This window comes from Ranitomeya variabilis, chromosome 4 (assembly GCF_051348905.1).
Source record: "Ranitomeya variabilis isolate aRanVar5 chromosome 4, aRanVar5.hap1, whole genome shotgun sequence".
Classification (NCBI taxonomy): domain Eukaryota; kingdom Metazoa; phylum Chordata; class Amphibia; order Anura; family Dendrobatidae; genus Ranitomeya; species Ranitomeya variabilis.
In genome coordinates, this window is record NC_135235.1 from 386,354,035 (window position 1) to 386,374,326 (window position 20,292).

Here is a 20,292-nt window from a genome sequence, read left to right on the forward strand (position 1 = left end):
CCTCTTCTCCCAATCATTGCTCTGGAGACCTGAACGGTAGTCCTACAGTAGGTCCACTGCCTTCTGGCGGGTCAACCCAGCTGAATTCAATTGGACAATGCCACGGCTGTGCCATACGTCAATCATCTAGCAGGTACCCATGTTCAGGCGCCATGGCCGAGGTACATCACATTCTTTGATGGGCCGAGATCTATCAATCGGTGATCTCGGCAGTACATATCCCAGGAGTATAACTCTGGGCGGCGAACATATTCAGCCGTCAGGGTTTCGCCTCAAATGAGTGGGAACTTCACCTGGAAGTCTTCCATCAGACCTGCCTTCACTGGAGCTCTCCAGTTGTAGTTCGGATGGCGTCCAGACTGATCGCCTGTGTACTCGAGTTCGTGATTCGGCCTCGATATCCAAGAGCCATCGCACTGCATGCTCTGGTTCTTCCGTGGTACCAGTTTCCATAACTCCCCTTCCACTACTTCCGAAAGTTTATCAGAAGCAGAAAGGGCCCCAGTGATCCTCGGAAATCCGCACTGACCACATCAGTTTTTTTACTTGCGGAGCTGGTAGCTTTCCACCTTTCTGCAACAAGACTGCAAGTAGGGACTTTCTCGCAGGAAGTTTTCACACGTAGTTCTTCCCTATCGCATACCGTTAGATCATTGGGACCTTAATGGTCCTAGAAGTATTACAGTAGACTCCTTTTTCGATCCGGACAGACCCTACTATTAGGGAAGGTCGCCCCTTTTTTCTCTGCGATATCCTCATCCAGACGAGTCTTCGGTGCTATCGGGTCCTTTCAGACTTTTTTCCCTTATTTCCTTCAAGGCAAGGTTGTCTTCAGGCCATCCCCGTCCCTTGTTACCAAGGTGGTATTGTATTACCACTGTTATGAGGGCATAGTTCTTCCCTTAGTCCATGAGCCGGGCCAGATATCGGTACCACCCGGAGTGACTAATTTTCTTTGGTATTTTTAGGTAGATGCATGTCTGTAGTTTATTTTTTGATATGATAGCCCTTACATATACGTAGCTTATTAACCCCTTCAGCCCTAGGCCTATTTGTACCCAAGTGCCTAAGCCAATCTGACCTGTGCCACTTCATGGGCTAATAACTTTGGAACGCTTTCACCTATCCAAGCCATTCTGAGATTGTTTTCTCGTGACATATTGTACTTCACGTCAGTGCTAAATGGGAGTCAATATATTTTACCTTTCTATATAAAAAAATGCTAAATATTCGGAAATTTTGGAAAAATCGGCAATTTTTTAACTTTGAAATTCTCTGCTTTTTACAAAAATACTGATACCCCCCATAATAGTTATTAATTTACACTCCCCACATGTTTACTTCATATTGGCATCATTTTGAAAATGAAACCTTATTGTTTTACGACGTAATAGGGCTTATAGTTTTATGCGCAATTTTTCACATTTACAGCAAAACCCACTTTTCAAAGGACCAAGTCACTTCTGAAGTCACTTTAAGGGGCTTACATAACAGAAACCACCCATAAATTACCCCATTTTGCAAACTACACCCCTCAAGCTGTTCAAAACTCATTTTTAAAAACTGTTAACCCTTTAGGTGTTCCACAGGAATTTTAGCATGAGCCAAGAACCAAATATGACGATATCGGTACCACCCGGAGTGACTAGATGTAGTATTTGTAACAAAATTTAATCCAAGTTATGTAAATACACACTGAACATGTCATGTGCATATATATATATATATATATATATATATATATATATATATATATATATATATATATATATATGTTACTCCATAATATCTTCAACATCGGACTCTGAATCTGACTGTTGTTCTACTGGCTCGTCTTCAGTACCCTTGTTCTGGCATGTCTGTAATCTGCACATGTCTGTGCACTTCAGGCCATTGCTGAGGCAAGTACACTGAGGAAGTTCACATGACCGCACACACTTGCAGGACAGTAGCTGTATAATAGCTTCTGGTGCTGGTGCCCCTTGCATCCACTTGACAACAAGCTTTCCGTCGTTATCTATCATCCAACCGCAGTCTGTTGGGTTTGCAACCCATGGCTGGCTCTGCAGACTTCTCCTCCAGATCGCAGCCTGGTAGTTTGCACGCAGTGCATGCATGAAAAGGCAGTCCTGGCAAGGAGGGAGTTGACTTGACTCTACCACTCCACGTCTGGCACAGAACAGCTGATAACGGAGCCTGTTTACCTCAGTTGTTTGGGTAGTTGGCAGGTACATGTGGCAGGTGATTTCCTGTAACTTCTCAAAAAGTTCGGTAGACACTTCCCATGAACGACCAACTTCCTGAAAGGCATCCTGGTATGTCTTGTTCATCTTCAACTGCTTGAGTGTCGTCATCTTCCCACGGCCAGCGAATGCACTGACGGTGTCACAGCCTGTAAATGCATGCATACCAATCAATGAATCACATACGCTGCCTCCCAATGTTCGGCTCAGAGTGGTGATATCCAGGAATCTTGTCCGGTTCTGTGTACCGCATTTCTGGAACAGGTGGGATGGGATTTTGTGGCACATGCCCAGACACAGGACCATGACATCAGTATCCTCCGAAGTGATGATGACCGACTTGTAACCAGATTCTGCTGCATGAAGAGCATGGAGAAGGAGGCGTGTGTCTGCTTCTTCTTGATTTGACTTAAGGTCAGCAGCCTCTTCCCACTGTTCTTTGGTGATCTTAAAGCAGAGCTGCTCACATGTGACATACAGCTCCTTCTCCTCAAGCTTCTCCCTGTGGTGTTTCGCCTTCCATTCTTCTACCAGAAACTTTATGAGACTTGCCTTGTTGGAGGAACTACTTAGAAGCTTTTTCCACTGCTGGATGTTGTGCCCATGTTGAATGTTCTTGAAATGGATCCCTGTGCCTTCATATCTGTTGACTCTTTCTGTATCTTTGATGGATGTCTCCTTGTAGACGTCAAAGACAATATCAATGCGCTTGCTCTTAGCACCCTCATGGATAGCGCGACTCATTGCTGTGCCTGCTAGCTGGCCAAATGTTGCATTGTTTCCCTTCAGTTTCTGAACCAGGCTCATCCCATCAATGATGGTTGCAGAGGGCTCGGGGATCACTTCTGCAGGACGAGCATTCCTCTCCAACTCCCTTGCGAGGGCAGCCTTGTTGGTCTTGCGGATAGACCCATCACCATTGGCAAGTGCCCATGGCAATGGACCCAGGGGATGAGTCAAGACATCACTCATTTGTAGCTTTCTGTTCTCAGCTACAAGTATCATCTGGCCAAATAGGTTTCTGTCAGCCTTCAAAATTACCTCCTTGCCAAGACCTTGTCTGCGTGTCTTCATTTGGATGTTAGAGAACGTTTTAAGTTTGTTCTTCGTCATCTTGTCATGAAACAATGTAGTTGGCTTATCGGTACCCAAACGCTCATCCTTGAATGTTTGATATGCATCCTCTCCTATACTGTATGCCCCTTGAAGGTCTTTGGCTACATCTGGTGGTGCTACAGTCGCTGTTGACAAACTGATAAGTTCACCATTATGCTCTTTGTTGAAGGGGTTCACCCAACCTGTCTCCAGCAGTTGAACGAAAGATTGGACATCGGCTTCATCTCTTCTAATCCTAGACACCTGTAGGTCTGAATGGCTGAAGTCAGTATATTGTTGGCCTACCAGGGCCCTCAGCTGCCTCAAGTACATACTGCGGTACTCTGATGTCAGGTAGAACCTGGAAACAGCTCCAACTTTGAGGCTGAAGCCTTTTGTGCCCCCTGGTGTCTGGGTGTCTTTGTTGATTGTCTCTTCAATGGTCTGGTCCACAGGAATTCGTCCAAAAGGATTCTTGCTACCGATCTGGACCGAAAAGCCACCTTGCATGAAGTATTCATGGACCTCTGGGTGTTCTATGGGCAGCCGAGACATTGTGGCATAGTAATAGGTTAGGTATCGGGCATAGTTGACCTTGTCATAGGCAAAACACCATGGTATCATCTGTCGGATTGCTCCTAGGTGAAGCATCCAGTTGCCTTCTCTTGAAGCTCGAACCAGGGCCAGCATGGTCTCGACCATGTCCAAGTATGACATCCAGAATGCTGAGAGTTGTTCATTTCTGAGGGTCTCAAGATAAACTTGTCGATGGTTTCAGTTGGATGATACCACGGGATATCATTAATCTCTCAAGCCTAGATGTGAGGTTTATCATAGGCAGTACTTCTGGGTTTGGGAACAATTTAGTCCTTATATACAAGAAGAGTTCTTCAAGGGCCTCTTTCTCTGCCTCTTCGTAGCGTACTTCCTCGCTTTCGACCTGATTTTCAGCTGCACTAGACCTACAGGCCACTTGGGAATCATCTTTTGTGAATAGTTTGTAGCACGACTTGTGGTAGTGCCCCTCTGCAGCAACAAGGTCTCTGCTAAGTAAACCAAGTATTCTCTGTGTGCCTTTCCTTATCGCTGCTCTGCGGATCGTCTCATCTGCTCGTAGCTCAACACACTGGACAATTGGCTCCCTTGTTTGTTTTCCTTTTAGGTACTTGCTTGACTTCTCACAGAAGATACATACTTTGGCATACACCCTGCTATCACTGGGGGCACCCCTCGGTAGCTTCCTCATGGAGATTTTGCTTGCTGTTTCGACATTGACACCCTTGCCAAGGATAGAATCCAGTGACTTCTTCATTGTAAAGATACTACGACATTTACGGTGATATTGTATGTGTGGTATTTCTCCTTCTTCAAGGCCCTTAGCTGCTACCAGGACTGATTCATGCTGCCTGATCTCTGCAGCCCTAAGCAATGTTTTCCAGGAGTCCAAATCCTTAAGGGACGCCAGATCATCGCTGTCATCATTAGAGCAGTGTATGATACAGTCGATCCGTGATTTCTTCCTTGCTGGTACTTCCATCATGCCGTTAGATAGTCAGTAAACACCTGCAAACACAAAGAAAAACATTAAAATTTTATTTACCGTATTTCCTGGCGTATAAGACGACTTTTTAGCCATGAAAAACATGGCTCCAAGAGGGCGGTTGTCTTATACGCCGAATACAGCCGCCGGGGGGAAAGGCCGCCGCGCAGGGAAGGAGGAGGCAGGGGCCCACCTTCATGAGGCGCTCGTTCTTAGAGCTGGGAGCGCTGGTGCTAGGTGACTGTTCCCCCTCTCTCCACAAGTTCCTTACCAGCAGCAGCACACAGTACAGGACTACAGGACCTGTGGTGATGTCACGGCCATGTGATCAGTCACAAGCCTGGGAGGTGTCAGCCTCTACAGAGGGAGATAGGAGCTCTGCAGAGAAGACCGGAGAGTCCTGTTCAGCACAGAACGTGTATGTGTCAGTGTGTGTGCGTGTGTTGGGGCACCTCAGGGTGTCTTCAAATGTGACATAGCCCCCTAGATTTCTTCCAGTAAAATTTGCACTCCAAAAGTCATTTGGCGCTCCTTCCCTTCCGAGGCCTGCCGTTCCCCAATACTGCAGTGTACGACAACATATCGGGTGTTGTTGTGTTCGGGAGAGATTGGTGAACAAATAGTGGGGTGCATTTTTTGCTGGTACACCTCTTAAAAATAAAAAAATGAGCCTAAAATGACACCTTCATGTAAAAAATGCACTTTTTCCATTTTCTCAACCAAGTGTTTCCAACTACTGTGAAACACTGGTTGGGTCAAAGTGGTCACTATACCCCCTAAAAGATTCCTTGGGGGTGTAGTTTCCAAAATAGGGTCACTTTTTGGGGTTTCCACTGTGGGGGTACCTCAGGCAGCCTTCAAATGTGACATGGCCCCCTAGATTTCTTCCAGTGAATCCGCCACCCAAAAACCACATAGCGCTCCTTCCGTGTTGAGCTGTGCTGTGTGCCCATACTTTAGTTTACGAGTACATGTGGGGTGTTTCTATAAACTGCAGAATTAGGGTAACCAAGTTTGGGTTTGCCGTTAACCCTTGCTAGGTTGCAGGTAAAATTGGATTACAATGTAATATCTGGAAAAAAAATGAAATTTTGAAATTTCGCCTTCATTCTGCTAAAATTCCTGTGGAACACCTAAAGGGTTAACAGTTTTTAAAAATGAGTTTTGAACAGCTTGAGGGGTGTAGTTTGCAAAATGGGGTAATTTATGGGTGGTTTCTGTTATGTAAGCCCCTTAAAGTGACTTCAGAAGTGACTTGGTCCTTTGAAAAGTGGGTTTTGCTGTAAATGTGAAAAATTGCGCATAAAACTATAAGCCCTATTACGTCGTAAAACAATAAGGTTTCATTTTCAAAATGATGCCAATATGAAGTAAACATGTGGGGAGTGTAAATTAATAACTATTATGGGGGGTATCAGTATTTTTGTAAAAAGCAGAGAATTTCAAAGTTAAAAAATTGCCGATTTTTCCAAAATTTCCGAATATTTAGCATTTTTTTATATAGAAAGGTAAAATATATTGACTCCCATTTAGCACTGACGTGAAGTACAATATGTCACGAGAAAACAATCTCAGAATGGCTTGGATAGGTGAAAGCGTTCCAAAGTTATTAGCCCATGAAGTGGCACAGGTCAGATTGGCTTAGGCACTTGGGTACAAATAGGCCTAGGGCTGAAGGGGTTAATAAGCTACGTATATGTAAGGGCTATCATATCAAAAAATAAACTACAGACATGCATCTACCTAAAAATACCAAAGAGAATTAGTCACTCCGCTTGGTACCGATATCGTCAAATTTGGTTCTTGGCTCATGGACTACCTCATCTCTTTCGGCACCAGTCCACAAAATGGAATGAGTTCCCCATATTCTGGACGAAGCGAGTGCTCTGAGTAGGTACGTCTCGAGGACGGCGTCCTTCCGAAGGTTGGACACTGTATCTTGGGCTTCCTGACGGTAAAAGGAAGGCTTCCTTACGTTTACAGGAAGGGTTTAGCCATCTTCATCGGCCATATAGCCTGGTGTATTCCTTTCACCATCCAGGAGTCCTTCCGTGTTAGATGTCAGCCTATCTCCCTGTCTATCGTGGGTTCTAGGCACCAGGCGTCGACAAGACACGCCTGCAAGCTTGCGGATTCGTCCAGTCCGCATGCATTCTTGAAGCATTATGATTCCCAGACTTCCACAGATGTGAGTCTGGGCAGGCGGACTCTGCAGGCCGCGGTGGCACACTTGTAAGTAGCGGTTACACAGGGCCTGATCTGATGTTGTCCCCACCCAGGGACTGCTTTGGTACGTCCCACGGTCTGTGTCCCCCAATGAGGCGAAGGAGAAAGAGGGATTTTTGTGTACTCACCGTAAAATCCTTTTCTCCGAGCCAATCATTGGGGGACACAGCTCCCACCCTGGTATTAGCTTATGCTTGTTTTTATAATCTGATATGCTATACTCTCATATATAATATGACATGCTGTAAGCTAATATGTTGTTACTGATCGCCTACTGCTTTTTACACTGAACTGGTTAGCTGAGAGCCAGCAGGAGGGTGCATACTCCAGGGGAGGAGCTAACTTTCTTTGTATCACTTAGTGTCCTCCTAGTGGCAAGCAGCATAACACCCACGGTCTATGTCCCCCAATGATTGGCTCAGAGAAAAGGATATTACGGTGAGTACACAAAAATACCTCTTTTAGCGTTTTTTGCGCTGAAAACGGTCGAAAAAAACGTGAAAAATCATGAACGTGTGCACATAGCCTTATAGTCACATGCGTAGTAAGTGTGGAAACGTAGCTTACTACTCATGTGTACTAATTTAAATAATGTCTTAGCTTGTGCCACAATTTCGTAATTGGAATAAGGGGTGCTCACTGCTAAAAAAAGGTGCTCAGGAGAAAGAGAAATCCATAAAAATGATGAACTCTGGCACACTGAGATAAGAATTTTAAAGGTATGTGCACACGTTTCAGATTTGCATCTGGAATTTTCTGTGCGGATTCTGCTTCTCTTGGCAGAAAACGCAGGTGCAGATTTGATGCGTTTTTCTTGTGGATTTTGTGCGGTTTTCCTGTGGATTTAGGGTATGTGCACATGTTGCGGATTTACTGCGGATCTGCAGCGTTTTTTTACCGTGCAGAAACGCTGCAGATACGCAAGTGATTTACAGTTACAATGTAAATCAATGAAAAAAAAAATGCTGTGCTAATGGTGTGGAAAATTCCGCATGGAAAAGCTGCGGATTAAAAGAAGGAACATGTCACTTCTTTTGTGTGGATCTGCAGCTTTTTTTACTCATTCCTTTATAGAAATTCACAGGGGTAAAAACACATGAAATCCGCAGTAAATCCGCAGCAATTCCCCACAAAATCCGCATAAAAAACGCACCAAATATGCACCTGCGTTTTCTGCCAAGAGATGCAGAATCCGCACAAAAAATTAGAGAGGCTAATCCGCAATGTGTGCACATAGCCTTACTGCGGATTCTGTGCAGATTTCACGCGTTTTTACCCCTGCGGATTTCTATAATGGAATGGGTGCATAAACCCTGCAGATCTGCAAAAAGAATTGACATGGTCCTTTTTTGAATCTCCTGCGTTTTCCGTGCAAATTTTTTTACACCATTAGCACAGCATTTTTTTTTCATTGATTTTGCATTGTACTGTAACCTGTAATGACCACACGACCACCTCAACACCATCGCAGCTACTGCAACCCTCGACCTACTGTTTCCTTCCCCATAATCCTGTAGAATGTAAGCCCGTAAGAGCAGGGTCCTCATCCCTCTGTACCAGTCTGTCATTGTTAGTTTGCTTACTGTAAGTGATATTTGTATTTTGATGTAACCCCTTCTCATGTACAGCACCATGTAATCAATGGTGCTATATAAATAAATAATAATAATACTGTAAATCATTTGCAGATCTGCAACGTTTCTGCACGGAAAGAACCGCTGCAGTTCTGCAGGAAATCTGCAATGTGTGCACATACCCTAACAAATTTTATTACAACCAAAATATCCAGATGGTGGACTCCAAAAAATGAAAAATACAGACACGTATAATTCAACGTATCGGCTATCAAGCCTTTCTCAAGAAATGTCTGTTTCTGAAAAATATAACAGAACTAATATCAGAATACGTATCATGATATGAAATGAAATAACAACATTGTCTGACCATTTGATTAAAGAAAAAGAGTAAGACATGCTAAAACGAGTGAAAAAATAGACATAATGGATCATAAAGTCCATGTGAATTATTTAGAAAGCACCCATAAAATAATACCATAACATTGAACACTAAACAAAAGAGAAGAACATCACTTAGGTATGAAGTATGATGAGTTACAAATCATGTGTGTTATATAAGGAGAAGTACTAGTACGGTCATTAAAGGCAAAAGACTAATGATTGAATAAGCAATCAAAAAGTAAAAGTGGAGAGTGTGAGGGATCAAGTTCCCGCCGCTGCACAGGGGGAATCTCGAGCCATGTCTGCTGCGGTCTCCCATTCTGCATCAGCCGCAGTGGAGCCTGCTCAGCGGAGACGTCGGTCCCAGTGTCTCGCTCAGCCTGATACTGTACAAAGGGTTAGGGTATGTGTCCACGTTCAGGATTGCATCAGGATTTGGTCAGGATTTTACGCAGGTAAAATCCTGACCAAATCTGCACCTGAGGTCACTGGCAGGTCACCTGCGTTGTTCTTGCGTTGTTTCAGCATTGTAAGGACATGCTGCACTGAAAAGAAGCGCTGCATGTCCGTTTCCGCGGGTCTGCCGCCTGCGTCTTTTAATGCATAGTGGAGACGGGATTTCATGAAATCCCCTCCACTATGCTGTAACATCTGGATGCTGCGTGTTTGATGCTGCGGCTCTACGCAGCGTCAAACACGCAGCGTTTCCTGAACGTGGAAACATACCCTTACTGTTCCCTTTCCAGGCTCTGCTTTTGTAGCCAGCTGTTGTGAACTCTGTGTTCAGGCTCCCTCTTGTGGTCACTGGTGGTATGGTGTGACTTTTGCTTTGGGCTCCCCCTGGTGGCTTTGCCTGTTATCCTGCTGGTCTCTGGCTATCAGCTGGTTCGTTATCCTCTGGGAGGTTCCTATATAGCTCTGTTTTACTTTCACTTGTTGCCGGCTGTCGATGTAATCAGTGCTACTCAGATTCCTTCTGACTACCTTGCTCCCAGTCCATCCAGGATAAGCTAAGTTTTGTTTGCTCATTTTTTTATCAGCAGTGTTTATCATGTTTTCTGTTCCAGCTTGCTAACATGTAATTCCCTCGCTTGCTGGTTGCTCTAGTGGGCTGAGTTTCTCCCCACACACCGTTAGTTGGTGTGTGGGTTCTTGAAATCTCAGGATGGATATTTTGTAAGGGTTTTTTATTGATCGCATAGAACCCTGCTCTATTTTCTGCTTTCTAGTACTAGTGGGCCTCTTTTGCTGAATCTGATTTCATCCCTATGTATGTGCCTTCTTCTTACCTCACCGTTAATATTTGTTGGGGGCTTCTATATCTTTGGGGATTATTTCTCTGGAGGCAAGCGAGGTCTTTCTTTCTCTTTAGGGGTAGCTAGTTCCTCAGGCTGGCTCGAGACGTCTAGGAATTTTTCAGGCACGTTCACCGGCTACCTCTAGTTGTTTTGGATAGGTTCAGATTTGCGATCAGTCCAGTTACCATCTCCCTAGAGCTCGTCCTCAGTTTAATCACTTGCTGATCTATTTGTGATCCTCAGCCACTCGGGATCATAACAGCCAGCACTGGTCAGTGGCGAGCAGGCATTTCCTGGAACTAAGTCCTGCTTTGCACACACTGAGCATGCCCACGGGAGGACCTCTCATTGGAGGTCGGGGATCACACGCTCAGGTCCTGTAGCAGCTCCAATTGGACCACTAGGAAGGTCCTTGTCTGCTGCAGCTATATAAGGTTCGCATGGCCATGCGCTAGTATCACCCTATGTTATGAGCTTTGCTACTTGGTGGTCATGTCTGCATGTGGTAAGGGTTGGCTGGAATAAGCCCCTAGAATACCGGCACCTCCGGTGAGGAGTTTTGTATGCTTGGATTCAGGGCCCGGCTGAAATAAGCCCCTAGAATACCGGCACCTCCAGTGAGGAGTTGTTTGTGTGCTATGCTGTCTGCATGACCACTCTTTGCTTTGCTCAGTTAGGTAGCTGTGATCCTCTGTGAGGTTAACAGGGCACAGCGTTTTCATATCTTTGCGATTATGTGAAGTTAACAGAGTTTGCTTATACCGCCATATACAGTTATATGAAAAAGTTTGGGCACCCCTATTAATCTTAAGCTTAATGTTTTTTAAAAACTGTTTTTTTTGCAACAGCTATTTCAGTTTCATATATCTAATAACTGTTGGACACAGTAATGTTTCAGCCTTGAAATGAGGTTTATTGTACTAACAGAAAATGTGCAATCTGCATTCAAACAAAATTTGACAGGTGCATAAGTATGGGCACCTCACCAGAAAAGTGACATTAATATTTAGTAGATCCTCCTTTTGCAAAAATAACAGCCTCTAGTTGCTTCCTGTAGCTTTTAATGAGTTCCTGGATCCTGGATGAAGGTATTTTTGACCATTCCTCTTTACAAAACAATTCCAGTTCAGTTAAGTTTGATGGTCGCCGAGCATGGACAGCCCTCTTCAAATGATCCCACAGATGTTCAATGATATTCAGGTCTGGGGACTGGGATGGCCATTCCAGAACAGTGTAATTGTTCCTCTGCACGAATGCCTGAGTAGATTTGGAGTGGTGTTTTGGATCATTGTCTTGCTGAAAGATCCATCCCCTGCGTAACTTCAACTTTGTCACTGATTCATGAACATTATTGTCAAGAATCTGCTGACACTGAAAGGAATCCATGCGTCCCTGAACTTTAACAAGATTCCCGGTGCTGGCATTGGCCACACAGCCCCAAAGCATGATGGAACCTCCACCAAATGTTACTGTGGGTAGCAAGTGTTTTTCTTGGAATGCTGTGTTGTTTGGCCGCCATGCATAACGCCTTTTTGTATGACCAAACAACTCAATCTTGCTTTCATCAGTCCACAGGACCTTCTTCCAAAAAGAAATTGGCTTCTCCAAATGTGCTTTTGCATACCTCAGCCGACTCTGTTTGTGGCGTGCTTGCAGAAACGGCTTCTTTCGCATCACTCTCCCATACAGCTTCTCCTTCTGCAAAGTGCGTTGTATAGTTGACCGATGCACAGTGACACCATCTGCAGCAAGTTGATGCTGCAGCTCTCTGGAGGTGGTCTGAGGATTGTCCTTGACTGATCTCTGCCTTTCTTATGTTTTTCTTGGCCTGTCACTTCTGGCCTTAACAAGAACTGTACCTGTGTTCTTCCATTTCCTTACTATGTTCCTCACAGTGGAAATTGACAGGTTAAATCTCTGAGACAGCTTTTTGTATCCTTCCCCTGAACAACTATGTTGAATAATCTTTGTTTTCAGATCATTTGACAGTTGTTTTGAGGAGCCCATGATGCCACTCTTCAGAGGAGATTCAAACAGGAGAACAACTTGCAAGTGGCCACTTTAAGTAGCTTTTCTCATGATTGCATAACACCTGGCTATGAAGTTCAAAGCTCAATGAGGTTACAAAACCAAAAAAAGTGCTTTAGTAAGTCAGTAAAAAGTAGGTAGGAGTATTTAAAACAAGAAAATGATAAGGGTGCCCATACTTATGCACCTGTCAAATTTTGTTTGAATGCACATTTTCTGTTAGTACAATAAACCTCATTTCAAGGCAGAAACATTACTGTGTCCAACAGTTATTAGATATATGAAACTGAAATAGCTGTTGCAAAAAATTTTTTTTTATAAAACATTAAGCTTAACCCCTTCATGACCCAGCCGATTTTGACCTTAATGACCTGGCCGTTTTTTGCAATTCTAACCAGTGTCCCTTTATGAGGTAATAACTCAGGAACGCTTCAACGGATCCTAGTGGTTCTGAGATTGTTTTTTCGAGACATATTGGGCTTCATGTTAGTGGTAAATTTAGGTCTATAATTTCTGCGTTTATTTGTGAAAAAAATGGAAATTTGGCGAAAATTTTGAAAATTTCGCAATTTTCACATTTTGAATTTTTATTCTGTTAAACCAGAGAGTTATGTGACACAAAATAGTTAATAAATAACATTTCCCACATGTCTACTTTACATCAGCACAATTTTGGAAACAAAATTTTTTTTTGCTAGGAAGTTATAACGGTTAAAATTTGACCAGTGATTTCTCATTTTTACAACAAAATTTACAAAACCATTTTTTTTAGGGACCACCTCACATTTTAAGTCAGTTTGAGGGTTCTATATGGCTGAAAATACCCAAAAGTGACACCATTCTAAAAACTGCACCCCTCAAGGTGCTCAAAACCACATTCAAGAAGTTTATTAACCCTTCAGGTGTTTCACAGCAGCAGAAGCAACATGGAAGGAAAAAATGAACATTTAACTTTTTAGTCACAAAAATGATATTTTAGCAACAATTTTTTTATTTTCACAAGGGTAAAAGGAGAAACTGGACCACGAAACTTGTTGTCCAATTTGTCCTGAGTACGCTGATACCTCATATGTGGAGGTAAACTAATGTTTGGGCGCACGGCAGGGCTCGGAAGGGAAGGAACGCCATTTGACTTTTTGAATGAAAACGTGGCTCCAATCTTTAGCGGACACCATGTTGCGTTTGGAGAGCCCCCGTGTGCCTAAACATTGAAGCTCCCCCACAAGTCACCCCATTTTGGAAACTAGACGCCGCAAGGAACTTATCTAGATGCATAGTGAGCACTTTAAACCCCCAGGTGCTTCACAAATTGATCCATAAAAATGAAAAAGTACTTTTTTTTCACAAAAAAATTATTTTATCCTCAATTTTTTCATTTTTACATGGGCAACAGGATAAAATGGATCCTAAAATTTGTTGGGCAATTTCTCCTGAGTACACCGATACCTCATATGTGGGGGTAAACCACTGTTTGGGCACATGGTAAGGCTAGGTTCACATTGCGTTAGGGCAATCCATTTAGCGCTAGCGCTAGCGGATTGCGCTAACGCAATGTATTTGTAGGGGCCGCGTTTAGGGGTCGCGCTAACGTCCCCGCTCTCGCAGATCCCAGATCTGCGAGAGCGGGGAACGGACCTCGGGCGCGCCGCGGACGCTGCAAGCAGCGTCCGAGGCGCGCTACAAAAGAACGGCACTTCGGTAGCGCGAGCCGAAAAAGGCACGCGCTAGCGATGCGCTGCAGGCGAAATTTACATTGCTGTCAACGGGTGCGCTAACGGACCCGTTGCACGGCGTTAATTGCGACATTTTTGCCGTGCAACGCTGTCCGTTAGCGACCACCCACTAACGCAATGTGAACCTAGCCTAAGGCTCGGAAGGGAAGGAGCGCCATTTGACTTTTTGAATGAAAAATTATCTCCATCGTTAGCAGACACCATGTCGCGTTTGGAGAGCCCCTCTGTGCCTAAACATTGGAGCTCCCCCACAAGTGACCCCATTTTGGAAACTAGACTCCCCCAAGGAACTTGTCTAGATGTATAGTGAGCACTTTAAACCCTCAGGTGCTTCACAAATTGATCCATAAAAATGGAAAAGTACTTTTTTTTCACAAAAAAATTATTTTAGCCTCAATTCTTTCATTTTTACATGGGCAACAGGATAAAATGGATCCTAAGATTTGTTGGGCAATTTCTCCTGAGTACACCGATACCTCATATGTGGGGGTAAACCACTGTTTGGGCACATGGTAAGGCTCAGAAGGGAAGGAGCTCCATTTGACTTTTTGAATGAAAAATTATCTCCATCGTTAGCGGACACCATGTCGCGTTTGGAGAGCCCCTCTGTGCCTAAACATTGGAGCTCCCCCACAAGTGACCCCATTTTGGAAACTAGACCCCCCCAAGGAACTTATCTAGATGCATATTGAGCACTTTAAACCCTCAGGTGCTTCACAAATTGATCCGTAAAAATGAAAAAGTACTTTTTTTTCACAAAAAAATATTTTAGCCTCAATTTTTTCATTGTCACATGGGCAACAGTATAAAATGGATCCTAAAATTTGTTGGGCAATTTCTCCTGAGTACGCCGATACCTCATATGTGGTGGTAAACCACTGTTTGGGCGCACGGCAAGGCTCGGAAGGGAAGGCGCGCCATTTTACTTTTTGAATGGAAAATTAGCTCCAATCGTTAGCGGACACCATGTCGCGTTTGGAGAGCCCCTGTGTGCCTAAACATTGGAGCTCCCCCACAAGTGACCCCATTTTGGAAACTAGACCCCCCAAGGAACTTATCTAGATGCATAGTGAGCATTTTAAACCCCCAGGTGCTTCACAGAAGTTTATAACGCAGAGCCGTGAAAATAAAAAATAATTTTTCTCTCCTCAAAAATGATTTATTAGCCTGGAATTTTTTATTTTCCCAAGGGTAACAGGAGAAATTAGACCCCAAATGCTGTTGTCCAGTTTGTCCTGAGTACGCTGATACCTGTTGTGAATTCTGTTCTTGGGTTCCCTCCAGTGGTTGTTGATAGTAATGCAGTTGTCCCTGGGTTGCAATCCTGGGCAGGTGTCCCTGCTGATTGCAGCTCTGACTGGGATATTTAGGTGTGCAGGATTCATTAGCCCTTGCCAGTTGTCCATTGTTCTTGGAGGTTTTGCATCTCTGTCTGGTTCCTTCTGCCCTGCTGCCAAATCAGCAAAGATAAGTGTCTGGTTTTGTTTCTACAGCACACATGCTGTGTGCTTTACAATTCAGTACTATTCAATGTTTTTTTTTCTTGTCCAGCTTAGACTGTGTTTGGATATTTCAGTTAAGTTGGATTCTCAGGAGATGCAGATATACATTCCATGTCTTTAGTTAGATGGTGGAATTTTTGTATTATCTGCTGTGGATATTTTTAGGGTTGTAATACTGACCGCTTAGTATTCTGTCCTATCCTTTCCTATTTAGCTAGTGTGGCCTCTTTTGCTAAATCCTGATTTCTGCCTGCGTGTGTCTTTCCTCTAATACTCACAGTCAATATTTGTGGGGGGCTGCCTATCCTTTGGGGTTCTGCTCTGAGGCAAGATAGAATTCCCATTTCCATCTATAGGGGTATTTAGTCCTCCGGCTGTGTCGAGGTGTCTAGGATGTGTTAGGTACACCCCACGGCTACTTCTAGTTGCGGTGACAGTTTAGGGTTTGCGGTCAGTACAGGTTCCATCTACTCCTGAGAAAGTCTCATGCGGCTCCAAGGTCACCGGATCATAACAGTACAACGGGCCAACAATGAGTTAAATGCATCTCAGAAGAAGGGAAGAAAGAGCCATTTTTTTTTCTGTAGCCTGCTTTGTCTTTTCTTCCCTCTTTTTCTCTGGGTGGCTGAGGAGTCTTGTGCTAGCATGGATGTTCAGGGATTAGCTTCTCGTGTCTACCAGCTTGTTGCTAGGGTACAGGGTATTTCTGATTATATTGTTCAGACTCCAGTTTTGTTCCAGTTGTTTTCCAGTTGCATAATTTACATGATGCTATCGTGCTGGGTTTTCCGTGGTTGCAGGCACATAATCCTGTGTTGGATTGGAAGTCTATGTCTGTGACTAGTTGGGGATGTCAGGGGGTTCATAATGATGTTCCTTTGATGTCAATCTCCTCTTCTTCCACTTCTGAAATTCCAGAGTTTTTGTCTGATTTTCAGGATGTATTCGATGAGCCCAAGTCCAGTTCCCTTCCACCGCATAGGGACTGTGATTGTGCGATTGACTTGATTCCAGGCTGTAAGTTTCCTAAGGGCCGACTTTTCAACCTGTCTGTGCCTGAACATACCGCCATGCGGAGTTATGTTAAGGAGTCTTTGGAGAAAGGACATATTCGGCCATCTTCTTCGCCGTTGGGAGGATTTTTTTTTGTTGCTAAGAAGGATGGCTCCTTGAGACCCTGTATTGATTGTCGCCTCTTGAATAAGATCACGGTCAATTTTCAATACCCTTTACCTCTGCTTTCCGATTTGTTTGCTAGGATTAAGGGGGCTAGTTGGTTTACTAAGATTGACCTTCGGGGGGCATATAATCTTGTTCGTATTAAGCAGGGTGATGAATGGAAAACTGCTTTTAATATGCCCGAAGGCCATTTTGAATACCTTGTGATGCCATTCGGGCTCTCTAATGCTCCATCTGTTTTTCAGTCCTTCATGCACGATATCTTCCGGACTTATCTTGATAAATTCATGATTGTATATTTGGATGACATTTTAATTTTTTCCGATGATTGGGAGTCTCATGTGAAACAGGTCAGGATTGTATTTCAGATCCTTCGTGATAATGCTTTGTTTGTGAAGGGGTCTAAGTGTCTCTTTGGAGTGCAGAAGGTTTCTTTTTTGGGCTTTATTTTTTCTCCCTCATCTATAGAGATGGATCCGGTTAAGGTTCAGGCCATTCATGATTGGATTCAACCCACATCTGTGAAGAGCCTTCAGAAATTTTTGGGCTTTGCTAATTTTTATCGCCGTTTCATTGCTAACTTCTCCAGTGTGGTTAAACCCTTGACCGATTTGACGAAGAAAGGCGCTGAAGTGACGAATTGGTCCTCTGCGGCTGTCTCTGCCTTTCAGGAGCTTAAACGCCGATTTACTTCTGCCCCGGTGTTGCGTCAACCAGATGTTTCTCTTCCGTTTCAGGTTGAGGTTGACGCTTCTGAGATTGGGGCAGGGGCCGTTTTGTCTCAGAGGGATCCTGTTGGTTCCTTGATGAAACCGTGTGCCTTCTTTACCCTTAAGTTTTCGCCCGCTGAACGCAATTATGATGTCGGCAATCGGGAGTTGTTGGCTATGAAGTGGGCGTTTGAGGAGTGGCGACATTGGCTCGAGGGAGCTAAGCACCGTATTGTGGTCTTGACCGATCATAAAAATCTGATTTACCTCGAGTCTGCCAGGCGGCTGAATCCTAGACAGGCTCGATGGTCCTTGTTTTTTTCCCGTTTTGATTTCGTGGTCTCGTATCTTCCGGGTTCTAAGAATATTAAGGCTGATGCCCTCTCTAGGAGTTTTTTGCCTGATTCTCCTGAGGTCCTTGAACCGGTCGGCATTCTGAAAGAAGGGGTGGTCCTTTCTGCCATTTCCCCTGATTTACGACGGGTTCTTCAGGAATTTCAGGCTGACAAACCTGACCGCTGTCCAGTGGGGAAACTGTTTGTTCCTGATAGATGGACTAGTAGAGTGATTTCTGAGGTTCATTGTTCTGTGTTGGCTGGCCATCCTGGTATTTTTGGTACCAGAGATTTGGTTGGTAGGTCCTTTTGGTGGCCTTCTTTGTCACGTGATGTGCGTTCTTTTGTGCAGTCCTGTGGGACTTGTGCGTGGGCCAAGCCTTGTTGTTCCCGTGCTAGTGGGTTGCTTTTGCCTTTGCCGGTCCCTGAGAGGCCCTGGACGCATATTTCTATGGATTTTATTTCTGATCTTCCGGTTTCCCAGAAGATGTCTGTCATCTGGGTTGTTTGTGACCGGTTCTCTAAGATGGTCCATTTGGTGCCTTTGCCTAAATTGCCTTCCTCTTCTGATTTGGTTCCGTTGTTTTTTCAGCATGTGGTTCGTTTGCATGGTATTCCGGAGAATATTGTGTCCGACAGAGGGTCCCAGTTTGTTTCTCGGTTTTGGCGGTCCTTTTGTGCTAAGCTGGGCATTGATTTGTCTTTTTCTTCCTCATTTCATTCTCAGACAAATGGCCAGACCGAACGAACTAATCAGACTTAAGAAAATTATCTGAGATGCTTTGTGTCTGCTGATCAGGATGATTGGGTGGCTTTCTTGCCATTGGCCGAGTTTGCCCTTAATAATCGGGCTAGTTCGGCTATCTTGGTTTCGCCCTTCTTTTGTAATTTTGGTTTTCATCCTCGTTTTTCTTCGGGGCAGGTTGAGCCTTCTGACTGTCCTGGTGTGGATTCTGTGGTTGACAGGTTGCAGCAGATTTGGGCTCATGTGGTGGACAATTTGGTATTGTCTCAGGAGGAGGCTCAACGTTTTGCTAACCGTCGTCGGTGTGTTGGTTCCCGGCTTCGGGTTGGGGATCTGGTCTGGTTGTCTTCATGTCATTTTCCTATGAAGGTTTCTTCCCCTAAGTTTAAGCCTCGCTTTATTGGTCCTTATAGGATTCCTGAGATTATTAATCCGGTGTCTTTTCGATTGGCCCTTCCGGCTTCTTTTGCTATCCATAATGTCTTCCATAGATCTTTATTGCGGAAATATGTGGTACCCGTTGTTCCCTCTGTTGATCCTCCGGCCCCTGTGTTGGTTGATGGGGAGTTGGAGTATGTGGTTGAAAAGATTTTGGATTCTCGCTTTTCGAGGCGGAGGCTTCAGTACCTTGATAAATGGAAGGGTTTTGGCCAGGAGGATAATTCTTGGGTTTTTGCCTCTGATGTCCATGCTGCTGATTTGTTCCGTGCCTTTCATCTGGCTCGTCCTGATCGGCCTGGGGGCTCTGGTGAGGGTTCGGTGACCCCTCTTCAAGGGGGGGGGGTACTGTTGTGAATTCTGCTCTTGGTTTCCCTCCGGTGGTTGTTGATAGTAATGCAGTTGTCCCTGGGTTGCAATCCTGGGCAGGTGTCCCTGCTGATTGCAGCTCTGACTGAGATATTTAGGTGTGCAGGATTCATTAGCCCTTGCCAGTTGTCCATTGTTCTTGGAGGTTTTGCATCTCTGGTTCCTTCTGCCCTGTTGCCAAATCAGCAAAGATAAGTGTCTGGTTTTGTTTCTACAGCACACATGCTGTGTGCTTTACAATTCAGTACTATTCAATGTTTTTTTTCTTGTCCAGCTTAGACTGTGTTTGGATATTTCAGTCAAGTTGGATTCTCAGGAGATGCAGATATACATTCCATGTCTTTAGTTAGATGGTGGAATTTTTGTATTATCTGCTGTGGATATTTTTAGGGTTGTAATACTGACCGCTTAGTATTCTGTCCTATCCTTTCCTATTTAGCTAGCGTGGCCTCTTTTGCTAAATCCTGATTTCTGCCTGCGTGTGTCTTTCCTCTAATACTCACAGTCAATATTTGTGGGGGGCTGCCTATCCTTTGGGGTTCTGCTCTGAGGCAAGATAGAATTCCCATTTCCATCTATAGGGGTATTTAGTCCTCCGGCTGTGTCGAGGTGTCTAGGATGTGTTAGGTACACCCCACGGCTACTTCTAGTTGCGGTGACAGTTTAGGGTTTGCGGTCAGTACAGGTTCCACCTACTCCTGAGAAAGTCTCATGCGGCTCCAAGGTCACCGGATCATAACAGTACAACTGGCCAACAATTAGTTAAATGCATCTCAGAAGAAGGGAAGAAAGAGAAAATTTTTTTCTGTAGCCTGCTTTGTCTTTTCTTCCCTCTTTTTCTCTGGGTGGCTGAGGAGTCTTGTGCTAGCATGGATGTTCAGGGATTAGCTTTC

General features: G+C 44.3%; 1 protein-coding gene across 1 annotated transcript in view; it reads right to left on the reverse strand.

The window, feature by feature from the left end:
- The window catches only part of ADAT3 (adenosine deaminase tRNA specific 3), a 227,467-nt gene that overhangs the window by 16,405 nt on the left and 190,770 nt on the right, over window positions 1–20,292 (reverse strand). The window lies entirely within an intron of this gene.